Below are 13192 nucleotides of genomic sequence, written 5' to 3'. Positions count from 1 at the left end.
ATGTTGCTGTTGTTTCTGCTTCCACCACCTCCTCTGGCAGTGCATTCCAGGCACTCACTACCCTTTGTGTGAAAAACGTGCCTCACACATCTGTTTTAAACTTACCCCACCCCTCCCCCCTTCCCCCACACCTTGAACCTGTGTCCCCTAGTAACTGACCCCAACCCCCAATCCTGGGTAAAATCCTCATACTTTCCACTCTATCCATGCCATTAAAAATCTTATAAGCTTCTCTCAGGTCACCCCTGCATTCCAGTGGAAACAAACCCATCTATCCAACCTTCTTTCATATCTAAAATCCTCCATACCAGGCAGCATCCTGATAAACAGATATTGAGAGCTGCCGATGATGGAGCTCTGAATGACAAGGTGTGGAGTTGGATGAACGCAGCAGGCCAAGCAGCATCAGAGGAGCAGGAAAGCTCTTTCTGAAGAAGGGTTTAGGCCCGAAACGTCAGCTTTCCTTCTCCTCTGATGCTGCTTGGCCTGCTGCGTTCATCTAACTCTACACCTTGTTATCTCAGCATCCGAATAAATCTTTTTTGTACCGTCTCCAGAATCTCCACATCCTTCTGGTCGTATGGTGACCAGAATTGTACATACTATGTATGCAATACAATGCATGTGTAAGGTTGTAAATGGCTCCCAAACAAGCTGGTTAAGTATAAAATAAATGTAAATCCACTCCTGGATAGTCATTTTAGAACAAAATTCAATGTCATGTACATCTGCTTCTTCCTGACCAACCCCTGAACCCCAGCAGCTGTTCTCTGTACCAGTGTGAATAGCCAGGATAAAAATATGAACTGAATTTAAAGCAAATTAGTCCAAATTCATCAGGTGACATCTGCTTAAAGGAACGCTAACTAAAGACAAAAACTCAAAGAAAATGTATTAGTGTAAATTAATACGTCATTTTGTGCAGTTACTCGGTGTTCTTCCTTTCTAAGTGTTCTCTGTACTTAACTGATCTACACACTTCACTTGTATACCTTAACAATATAATTAACATGTGAACGGGTATGTTATTGCTTAATGGCATTGAGATTAAAGAGAAAACAGAAAAATTCCAAAAGGCAGTTTCAATGGGTAACTAAATAAGCCCAAGCTGACTACTGCCAAAGAATAGGATATTAAAAAGGAGAGGAGATGGCCTAGTGGTATTATTGCTGGACTGTCAATCCGGAGACCCAGATAATGTTCTGAGGACCTGGGTTCAAATCCTGCCACAGCAGATGGTGGAATTTGAGTTCAGTAAGTACCTAGAAGTAAGAGTCTAACAATGACCATGAACCCATTGCCAATTGTTGGGAGAAAACCCCATGTGGTTCACTAATGTTAGGGAAGGAAATCTGCCATCCTTATCCGGTCTGGCCTACACGTGACTCCAGACCCAAGCAATGTGGTTGACTCTGAACTGCCCTCTGGGCAAATAGGGATGGGCTGCCTAGTCAGCAATGCCCTCAACCTAAGAATGAATAAAGGAAAAATAAAGATTAAAGAAAATAGCCACAGAGATAGTGGATGCACTGGTAGTAATCTTCCAGGAATCTGTAGATTTTGGTAAAGTCCCAGAGGATTGGAAAACTGCTAATAAAATTATTCTTTAAAAAAAGGGAAGGAGACAAAAATACAAGTAACTATGGATCAGTTAGCTTAATGTCTGTCATTGGAAAATGTCAATTATGAAGGATGTAAGAGCACAGCATTTAGAAGTATAATCAAGGACAGTCAACCTCACTTCATGAAGGGAAATTCATGCCTGACAATTCTTTGAGGAGGTAGCAAGCAAGATAATTAAAGCAGTGGATGTCAGCTATTTGCATTTTCAGAAGATGTTTGATAAGGTGCCACACATTACGTTAACTTAATAAGTGCCCATGGTATCGGAGGTAGTATATTAGCATGAAGAGAGGATTGACTAGCTGACAGAAAATCGAGAGTTGGGATAAATTGGGCACTTTAATGATGGTAAACTGTCACTAATGGAGTGCCACAGGGATCAGTGCTGGCGTCACAAATTTTTATACTCTTTATGAAGAAAGCAAACAGATAGAGAGATTTTTAATCAGTAGGAGATCAAGGTTATGAGCAAAAAGCAGGAAAGTGAAGTTGAGGATTATCAGATCATTCATAATCTCAATGAATGAACAGACTCAATGGTCTGAATGACCTCAAATGTTTTAAGGTTAAGAACTAATAAAGATTTATCCCAAAGACTATTTGGGTGACATGGTGACTCAGTGGTCAGCACTGCTGCCTCACAGCTACCAGGGACCCGGGTTCAATGCCACCCTCGGGTGACTGTCCGTGTGGAGCTTGCATGTTCTCCCGGTGACTGCATGGGTTGCCTCCGGGTGCTCTAGTTTCCTCCCACAGTCCAAAGATGTGCAGGTTAGGTAGATTGGCCATGCTAAATTGCCTGTAGTGTTCAGGGATGTGTAGATTAGGGGATGGATCTGGATGGGATTCTCTAAAGGTCAGTGTAGACTTGTTGGGCCAAAGGGCCTGTTTCCACACTGTGGGGATTCTATGATGCTTACTGAAAAAATGTGCACAAATATGCCCATCTGCACTCGGGTGACACTTTTGCTTTCATGTTGGCATACCACCAACTGTTCCACTAAATCTGTGTCCACTATCTATAGGGCACACATCTGAAATATGATGAGATACTCCCCACTCACTTAGATGGGTAAGGATCTATCAACGCTCAGAAGATTTGACAGGTCAAAACTTCACTTGATTTGCACCCTATCCGCTAGCCTCCATATTCTCCCTAGAGACTACTTACACACAGTAACAACATGGTATACAGGATACACAACAGCAACCCGCCAAGGATTATTCCAGCCAACAACCTGCAACCACTTCCATCTGGAAAGTCAAAGGCAGCAGATACATAGGAACACCATGAGCTGAAAGCTCCCCTCCAAGCCATTCACCATCCTGACTTGGAAATGAATCACCATTCCTTGACTGTCATTGGGTCAAAATCCTGGGAACTCCCTGTCAGCGTTATTCTCCACCCGAAAGTCTGTAGTTCCAGAAGGCAGCTCACTGCCACCTTCTCAAGAGCAATTAGGGTGCATAATAAATACCAGCCCCGACACCCGCATTCCATGAATAAATGAAAGGAAAATGTATTGATCAATACACTAGGCATTCGCTTGAGATTTGTCTTTTTTTCTCTCTTATTCATTTTCATGACGCACAAATTGCTTCTCTCAATTTGCACACAGGTTGCCTTTCTGAGCTGCTGTGAGTGTGAATGCTTTGCAAAGCTATTTCAATGGGAAGTTGAATGAATTACTGTGGATCTAGGCATGTGTATACACGAGCCTAGGTAGGGTTTAGCAGATTTCCATTCTGAATTTGCCAGGTAGGGTTTTATATCAATGACACCATTACTGAAACAAGATTCGAAAACAAAGTCCAGACTTGTTTACCTAACAGAATGCACCTTCCCAGCTGCTGTGTTGGGATTTGAACTCATGTCACTGAAGCATTAATCCAGATTTCTGAGTTAATGGACCAGCAACATAAATACAATGAAGCTCCACCTGTTTTGGACATTGGAGGCAATTCAGGGAAGGTTGCTTGCTGGATAGTCTTATAAGGAAAGCAGATTGGGAATTCACTCATTGGCATTTGACCTTTGAGTATAGGAGTTGGGACCTCATGTTGAGGTTGTACAGGACGTTGGGGAGTCCTCTCCTAGAGTACTGTGTGCAGTTCTGGTCCCCCTGTTGTGGGAAGGATATCATTAAACTGGAGCGGGTTCAGAAAAGACTTACCAGGATGTTGCCAGGGATGGAAGGTTTGAGATATAAGAATAGACTGGAAAGACTGGGATTTCATTCACTGGAGTGTGGGAGATTGAGGGGCTATTTATTGAGGTTATAAAGTCTTGAGGGGTATAGATAAGGTGAGTGGCAAGGATCTTTTGCCTTGGGCGGGTGAGTTCAAAACTAGGGAGCATATTTTTAAAGTGAGATGAGAAAGATTTAAAAAGGACATGGGGGGCAACTCTTTTTCTGTAGACTGGTTCGTGTGTGGGATGAACTGCCAGGGAAAGTTGTGAATTCAGGTACAGTGACAAAGTTTAAAAGACATTTGGATCGGTTCATGAAAAGGAAAGATTTTGAGAGATATGGGCGAAGCGTAGACAGCTGGGACTAGCTTAGTTTATGGAACACGGTCAGCGTGGTGTGGTTGAACTAAAGGGTCTGTTTCTATGCTGTATGACTCTATGGGTCTATTTAGAAGAATGCAAGGTAATCCACTGAGGCATTGAGAGAGATTAAAAGGGCAAATCCTGAGAGGATATTCCCGCTCATTGAGGAACCTCGAACTCACAGGCACAGTTCAAAAATTAGTGGTCTTCCATTTGGGATGGAGTTGAGGAGGTATTTCTTCTTTTAGATGGTTCATTGTCTTCGAATGTTTTCTTTAATTGTGGAATCACCACAGTGTGGAAACAGGCCATTTGGCCCAACAAGTCCAATCTGACTCACCACCTTACCCTATTATTGTAAACCTGCATTTCCCAGGCCTAATCCAACTAACCTACACACTGTGGGCCTTTTAGCATGGACAATCCACCTAACCTGCACATCGTTGGACTGTGGGAGAAAAAGGAAAATCAAAGCATGCAGGGGAAACCCACACAGACATGGGGAGAACACACAGACTTCACACAGGCAGTCACCTGAAGCTGGAATTGAGCATGGATCTCTAGCACTACGAAGCAGCATTGCTCACCGCTGAGCCACCATGCTACCCCTCTGCTTCAATGGCCAGCAGAGCTTGGTATTTTAATTTATTCAAAGCTGAGTTGGCCAGATTTTTGATCTTTCATCAAGGGTTATGAGAGACGTGCTGGTAAGGCCGCAATCAAATTAGCCTCAATCTTAATGACTGATGGAGCAGGCTTTATGAACTGAATGGTCTACTTCTGCTGCTATTTAGTATGTTTGCATGTGGATTGTCACTGGATGGTTGTAGCATGGCAGGTTTTTGGAGTAGATAGGGAAGTTCTTCTGAAACAGATAGAGGGGCCTCATTAACAGCTTGGTTTGGGAATTGATGCTGAGTGTAAAGTAAGGAATGACGGCAGAAGTCTAAAATGATGAGGACAAATTCTACTCTGATACAAAAAGAAACAAGTACCTGGTGATTTTCGAAAAGCTCTCTCATTTTCTTTTCCATCAAGGTGAGGGATTTTATTGCAGGGTAATGGGCTGCACTCATCCTGTTTGGGCACCAGCATCAAGTGTAGTGCAGTTAGATGTAGAATAAACCTGTGTCTCATGCAGTGACCAACAACATGATCTGAAGAAAGAGCCAGGATGATCTTACTGCATCCTCTCATCAGCCAGTTTAGTGTTGGATTAGGGGGAGCTTTATGCTGTTGACTCTCACTCTACTAAAGAACTGCATTAAGACTGACTCACAGTATCACCTCAGATCCTTTCTGATTCAGGGACTGTCGACACAGCTGTCTCGACTGAATTCGAGCAAGGGTGAAAAGTCAGCATCATACATTTTAATGCCAACAATTTCCTTAGGTTTTATAGTTAAAACGATTACAGCAAGATTTCTCATACAATTACTGCCCTTTGAAGTGCTGGCTCTGAAAGTTCCAAGTTAGAGGTTTTTAAAAGGCAAAATGAGTGAGGAACTGAGGAATCTCAATCTCTCATTGTGTTCTCGGGGGTTGTGATCATAAATACAATGAAAGTTAGTTGAGAGAGGGACAGGACTGGCAGCTTAACGCTCCAGGATTTAGATGTGTCAGGCGAAATTGAGGCAGGGGAGTTGCGTTACTGATAAGGGAGAATGTCAAAGCTACACTGAGGGAGGACATCTTGGAGGGCTGGTCCAGTGAGGTCACATGGGTAGAACTCAGGAATAGAAAGGGTGCGGTGGCTTTGATGGGATTGTACTACAGGCCTCCCACAGCCAGTGGGTGACAGAGGAAGTATAAGTGGACAGATCACGGAAAAATGTAAAAAACAACAGGGTCATTGTGGTGCGTGATCTTGACTTCCTCTATATTGTCTGGGACTTGCTTATTGATAGGGGCCTGGATGGGGGCTGATTTGTTAGGCGTGTCGAGGATGATTTTTTGAAACAATGTGTAAATAGTCCAACCAAGGAATGGGCCATACTAACCTAGTACTGGGGATTTAGCCCAGCCAGGCGATTGAAGTTTCAGTGGAGGAATGTTTTGGGAATCGTGACCATAATTCTTTAAGCTTTAAGTTACTTATGGGTAAGGACAAAAGTAGTCCTTGAGTGAAAATATTTAATTCGGGCGAAGGCTAACAATTACAATATTAGGTAGAATCGGGGCAGTTTTGACTGCAAGCAGCTGCTGAGGGTAAATCTACGCCTGGCATGTGGGAATCTTTTTAAGGACAGTGATGAGAGTTCAGGACCAGCATGTTCCTGTGAACATGAAGGATAAGGATGGCAAGATTCAGGAACCCTGGATGACAAGTGAAATTGAGAGCTTAGTCAAAAAGAATAAAGTAGGAATTTGTAGTGTTTAGGAAACTGATGACAAACAGAGACCTCAAAGATAGCAGGCAAGACCTCAGATAAGGAACTAAGAGGACTAAAAGCGGATAATAAATATCTTTTGCCAACAGGATTAAGGAAAATCCCAATACATATATAAGGCGCAAGTGGGTAACTAGGGAATAAGCAGGTCCTCAGAGAATAAAAGGGAGAATTTATGCACAGAGCGAGAAGAGGTGGATAATGTCCTTAATGAATATTTTGCGTTGGTATTTACAAAGGAGGAAGACATGGTGGATGGTGAGTCTAGAGAGGGGTATGTTGATATTCCAGGGCATGTCACTGTAAAAAAAGGAGATCTTGGGTGTTTCGAAAAGCATTAATGTAGATTAGCCTCCAGGGCCTGATGGGGTGTGTTCACCAGACAGGTATCGAGGCTTTGGAGAGGCTACAGAAATGATCTATCAGGAAGTTGTCTAGTTGAGAGGCTATTAGCTGTGAGGAGAGATTGGACAAACTTGCTTTGTTTTTACTTGAATGTCAGAGGATGATGAGAAACCTGATACACGTTTACAAAATTTTGAGGGACATAGATAGAATGGTTAGTCAGGGTCTTTTGCCTGGGGTTGAAATCTCCATTTCCAGGGAATATAGGTTTCAGGTAAAGGGGGGAAAATTTAAAGCTAATGTAGAGGCAGGTTTTTAACACATAGGGTGTTAAGTGCCTGGAATGTGCTGCCAGAGGAGATGGTGGAGGCATATACAATAGCGAGGTTTAAGAGGCATCTTGATAGATACATGAATGGGCAGGGAATAGAGGGATGCGGACTGTTTTGAGGCGAAAGGTTTTTAGTTTAGAAAGGCATTGTGTGTCAATGCAGGCTTGGTGGGCTGAGAGGCCTGTTCCAGTGGTGTACTGTTGTTTGATCTTTGTAAGTGGTCCAGGAAATGTAACAATCACTCTCACCAGCTCGACTCTGTTTCCATTCTTTGATGGGATATGGGCATCACTGGCAAGGCCAGTATTTGCTGCCCGGTCCCTAACTGCCCTCGAATTATTTACTTGTCCACTTGTAGTGTCAACTGTATTTCTGTGGGTCTGGAGGCATGTCGGCTAGACAAGGTAGGAACATCAGATTTACTTCCCCGAAGGGCATTATGAAAGCAGATGAAATCAATGTAAGTGGTCATGGCTGTCGCTGTTGAGACTAGCTTTACAATTCCACCAGCTGCATTGGTGGGATTTGAACTCATAGCCACCCACCAGAACATTAACCTGAAAGCACTGTGGAGTACCAGTCCAGTACCTTTAATACTGCATCACCAGATGCAGGGGTGTGAGTCCCATTAAGAAGAATACCTCAATGCATCTTTCTTGGGTGAGCTTCTTGCAAAACATACAAAATAGTATCAGGACTAGGCTACTTGGCCCTTCAAACCTGCTCAATTTGTTTCGGCGCCCTGATAAGCTGAGCCACTAAACTGTTCCAAGGAAGGGTCACCGGATTTTTCTCCACAGGTGCTGCCAGACCTGCTGAGCTTTTCCAGCAGCTTCTGTTTTTGTAAGCTGAGCCACTGTCGTAATCTGAGTCGAAGCTGAACGATATAATTACCATCCTGCAGAGAGTGAAACAGGTACACGCTGCACCACATTGGTGATCGAGAGCAGAGTATGGTCAGACATGGCTCAGTGTGGTGCACTCTCGCCCCTGAGTCTGGAGGGTTAGAGACAACAGCGCATCACCCAGTTTGACAGTGCTGTCCTCACAAGGGTTCCACCTTTCAGATCCAAGATCCCTCACCTGCATTTGCTTTTCTCCAGTTGACAAAGACACCGTTTCGAACAGTTCTCCACTGTGCCCTGAATCAATACTTACCTCTCAATCAACATGCCAAAAACATATGATCTGGTGCTTATGGCGTTGCTCGTTCGAGGGAGCTGACTATGTCTGCCTCAGTGCCCTGCAACACAACATGGACTACATGTTAAAAAGAAATGCATTGGCTTTTAAAGTTCTTTGGGACATGAAGCATCACGTCAGGTGCCACACAAGGATAAGAACATAAGAAGAAGGAGGAGTGGACAGTTCAGCCCCTCGAACCTGCTCCACCATTTAATATGATGATGGCTAGTCTCGTTTTACCCTCACTTCCACTCTCCTGCCCGCTCTCCGTAATTACTCATCAAAAATCTCTTTCTTGAATTTATTCAGTGTCCCAGCACCCACCACACACTCTGGAGTAGTGCATTCTACAGCTTCCACAGAGAGTATGGAAAGGCTCAGGAATCTAACTCCAGGCAGAGCAGCGATGGGGACAGCTAGGGGGCAACAGTCAATACAGGATTGAGAGTACAGCCTGTTTTCTAAATGGGCAAAGGCTATGGAAACATAGAACATAGAACATAGAACATAGAACAGTACAGCACAGAACAGGCCCTTCGGCCCACGATGTTGTGCCGACCTTGATCCTCCTGTATGCACCCTTAAATTTCTGTGACCATATGCATGTCCAACAGTCTCTTAAATGTCCCCAATGACCTTGCTTCCACAACTGCTGCTGGCAACGCATTCCATGCTCTCACAACTCTCTGTGTAAAGAACCCGCCTCTGACATGCCCTCTATACTTTCCTCCAACCAGCTTAAAACTATGACCCCTCGTGTTAGCCTTTTCTGCCCTGGGAAATAGTCTCTGGCTATCAACTCTATCTATCTATGCCTCTCATTATCTTGTATACCTCAATTAGGTCCCCTCCCCTCCTTTTCTCCAGTGATAAAAGTCCGAGCTCAGTCAACCACTCTTCATAAGATAAGCCCTCCAGTCTAGGCAGCAACCTGGTAAACCTCCTCTGAACCCTCTCCAAAGCATCCACATCTTTCCTATAATAGGGTGACCAGAACTGGACGCAGTATTCCAAGTGCAGTCTAACCAAAGTTTTATAGAGCTGTAACAAGATCTCACGACTCTTAAACTCAATCCCCCTGTTAATGAAAGCCAAAACACCATATGCTTTCTTAACAACCCTGTCCACTTGGGTGGCCATTTTAAGGGATCTATGTATCTGCACACCAAGATCCCTCTGTTCCTCCACGCTGCCAAGAATCCTATCCTTAATCCTGTACTCAGCTTTCAAATTCGACCTTCCAAAATGCATCACCTCGCATTTATCCAGGTTGAACTCCATCTGCCACCTCTCAGCCCATCTCTGCATCCTGTCAATGTCCCGCTGCAGCCTACAACAGCCCTCTATACTGTCAACGACACCTCCAACCTTCGTGTCATCTGCAAACTTGCTGACCCATCCTTCAATCCCCTCATCCAAGTCATTAATAAAAATTACAAACAGTAGAGGCCCAAGGACAGAGCCCTGTGGAACACCACTCACCACTGACTTCCAGGCAGAATATTTTCCTTCTACTACCACTCGCTGTCTTCTGTTGGCCAGCCAATTCTGTATCTAGACAGCTAAGTTCCCCTGTATCCCATTACTCCTGACCTTCTGAATGAGCCTACCATGGAGAACCTTATCAAATGCCTAACTGAAGTCCATATACACCACATCCACAGCTCGACCCTCATCAACTTTTCTTGTCATATCCTCAAAGAACTCAATAAGGTTGTGAGGCATGACCTGCCCCTCACAAAGCCGTGTTGACTGCATTTAATCAAGCCCTGCTCTTCCAGATGGTCATAAATCCTATCCCTCAGAATCCTTTCTAACACCTTGCAGACGACAGACGTGAGACTTACTGGTCTGTAATTGCTGGGGATTTCCCTATTTCCTTTCTTGAAGAGAGCAATTCCATTTGCCTCTCTCCAGTCCTCAGGTACGACTCCAGTGGAGAGCAAGGATGCAAAGATCTTCGCGAGTGGCGAAGAAATTGCATTTCTCGCTTCCCAAAGCAGCCGAGGACAAATCTGGTCCGGGCCTGGCGACTTGTCAATCTTAACGTTTGACAAAATTTTCAGCACATCAGCTTCCTCTATCTCTATCCATTCCAGCACGCACACCTGCTCTTCAAAGGTTTCATTCACTACAAACTTCGTTTCTTTCGTAAAGACAGAAGCAAAAAACTCATTTAGGGCTTCCCCTACCTCCTCAGACTCCACACACAAGTTCCCTATGCTATCCCTGATCGGCCCTACTCTTTCTTTGACCATTCTCTTATTCCTCACATAAGTGTAAAATGCCTTTGTGTTCTCCCTAATCCGTTCTGCCAAGCCTTTCTCATGCCCCCTCCTGGCTCTCCTCAAACCATTTTTGAGCTCTTTCCTCGCCTGCCTGTAATCCTCTAGAGCTGAGCTTGACCCTAGCTTCCTCCAACTTATGTAAGCTACCTTCTTCCTTTTGACGAGAGGCTCCACCGCTCTCGTCATCCAAGGTTCCTTTATCTTACCCCTTCTTGCCTGTCTCAGAAACCTGAAGCATAAAGGGATTTGGGAGCTCAGGATTCTCTTAAGGTTAATGTGCAGTTCACTTTGCAGCTAGGGAGGCAAATGCAATGTTTTTGGAAAGATGCAGAAGTAATAGGGTCGTTGTCATGGGTGACTTCAACATCCCTAATATAGACTGGAACCTCTTAAGTGCAAATAGATTTGATGGAACAGATTTTGTCAGGCGTGTTCAGGAAGGATCTCTAACTCAATATGTAGATAGGCCGACTAGAGGGGAGGCCATATTGGATTTGGTGCTTGGCAATGAACCAGACCAGGTGTCAGATCTCTGGGTGGGAAAGCATTTTGTCGATGGTGATCACAACTCCCGGACCTTTACTATAGCCATGGAGAGGGATAGGAGCAGATGGTATGGGAAAGTATTTAATTGGGGGAGGGGGAATTATGATGCTATTAGGCAAGAACTGCAGAGCATAAATTGGGAACAGATGTTCTCAGGGAAATGCATGACAGAAATGTGGGAGGCCTACTGCATCCCTAAACCAGCCCAGTTCGTCCCCTCCCCCCACTGCACCACACAACCAGCCCAGCTCTTCCCCCCCACCCACAGCATCCCAAAACCAGTCCAACCTGTCTCTGCCTCCCTAACCGGTTCTTCCTCTCACCCATCCCTTCCTCCCACCCCAAGCCGCACCCCCATCTCCTACCTACTAACCTCATCCCACCTCCTTGACCTGTCCGTCTTCCCTGGACTGACCTATCCCCTCCCTACCTCCCCACCTATACTCTCTCCACCTATCTTCTTTACTCTCCATCTTCGGTCCGCCTCCCCCTCTCTCCCTATTTATTCCAGTTCCCTCTCCCCATCCCCCTCTCTGATGAAGGGTCTAGGCCCGAAACGTCAGCTTTTGTGCTCCTGAGATGCTGCTTGGCCTGCTGTGTTCATCCAGCCTCACATTTTATTATCACAGAAATGTGGAGATTGTTTTGGGAGCAGTTGTTACGAGTACTGGATAGGTTTGTCCCACTGAGGCAAGGAAAGGATGGTAAGGTGAAGGGACGTTGGATGACAAGACAAGTGGAACATCTAGTCAAGAGGAAGAAGGAAGCTTACTCAAGGTTGAGGAAGCAAGGATCAGACAGGGCTCTAGAGAGTTACAGAGTAGCCAGGAAAGAACTGAAGAATGAATTTAGGAGAACTAGAAGGGGGTATCAAAAAGCCTTGGTGGATAGTATGAAGGAAAGCCCCAAGGCGTTCTATACTTATGTGAGGAACTAGAGGATGGCCAGAGTGAGGGTAGGACCAATCAGGGATAGTGGAGGCAACTTGTGCGCGGAGTCAGAGGAAGTAGGGGAGGTCCTTAATGAATACTTTGCTTCAGTATTCACCAGTGAGAGAGACATCGATGTTTGTGACGACAGCATGAAACAAGCAAATATGCTTGAACAGGTTGATGTTAGGAAGTAGAATATGCTAGAAATTTTGAAAAACATGAGGATAGATAAGTCCCCTGGGCCAGACGGGATATACGCAAGGTTACTATGGGAAGCAAGGGAAGAGATTGCTGCCCCTTTAGTGATGATCTTTGCATCCTCACTGTCCACTGGAGTAGTACCAGATGTTATTCCCTTGTTGAAGAAAGGGAACAGGGATAATCCTGGGAATTACAGACCAGTCAGTCTTACCTCTGTGGTGAGCAAATTATTGGAGAGGATTCTGAGAGATTTATGATTATTTGGAAAAGCATAGTTTGATTAGAAATAGTCGGCATGGCTTTGTAAGGGGAAGGTCATGCCTCACAAGCCTTATTGAATTCTTTGAGGATGCGACAAAACACATTGATGAAGGTAAGGCAGTGGATGTGGTGCATGTGGATTTTAGCAAGGCATTTGATAAGTTTCCACATGGTATCATCATTCAGAACGTCAGGAGGCCTGGGATTGAGGGGAATTTGGCTTGAGGATACAGAATTAGCTGTCTAATAGAAGACAGAGGGTGGTAGTAGATGGAGAGTATTCAGCCTGGAGCCCGGTGACCAGTGGTGTTCCACAGGGATCTGTTCTGGGACCTCTGCTCTTTGTGATCTTTACAACTGACTTGGATGAGGAATCTCCAATATCCACACAGAAAGTGGCAAATGTGTGGAATTTTGTCCCACACACTTGCGGGCATGATGGCTCTGTAGCCAGTTCTGCTGCCTCACAGCACCCAGAATCTGAGTTCAATTCCACCCTCGGGCGACTGTCTGTGTGGAGTTTGCACGTTCACCA

At 44.8% G+C, this 13192-nt stretch overlaps 1 protein-coding gene across 32 annotated transcripts in view; it reads left to right on the top strand.

Annotated features, from left to right (window-relative positions):
* Window positions 1–13192, top strand: part of nrxn3a (neurexin 3a) — a 2036587-nt gene that overhangs the window by 1709632 nt on the left and 313763 nt on the right. The window lies entirely within an intron of this gene.

The sequence above is a fragment of the Stegostoma tigrinum genome, chromosome 10, assembly GCF_030684315.1.
Source record: "Stegostoma tigrinum isolate sSteTig4 chromosome 10, sSteTig4.hap1, whole genome shotgun sequence".
Taxonomy (NCBI): domain Eukaryota; kingdom Metazoa; phylum Chordata; class Chondrichthyes; order Orectolobiformes; family Stegostomatidae; genus Stegostoma; species Stegostoma tigrinum.
Note: the sequence above shows the minus strand (reverse complement) of the source record. Positions and strands in the feature narration are given on the sequence as shown.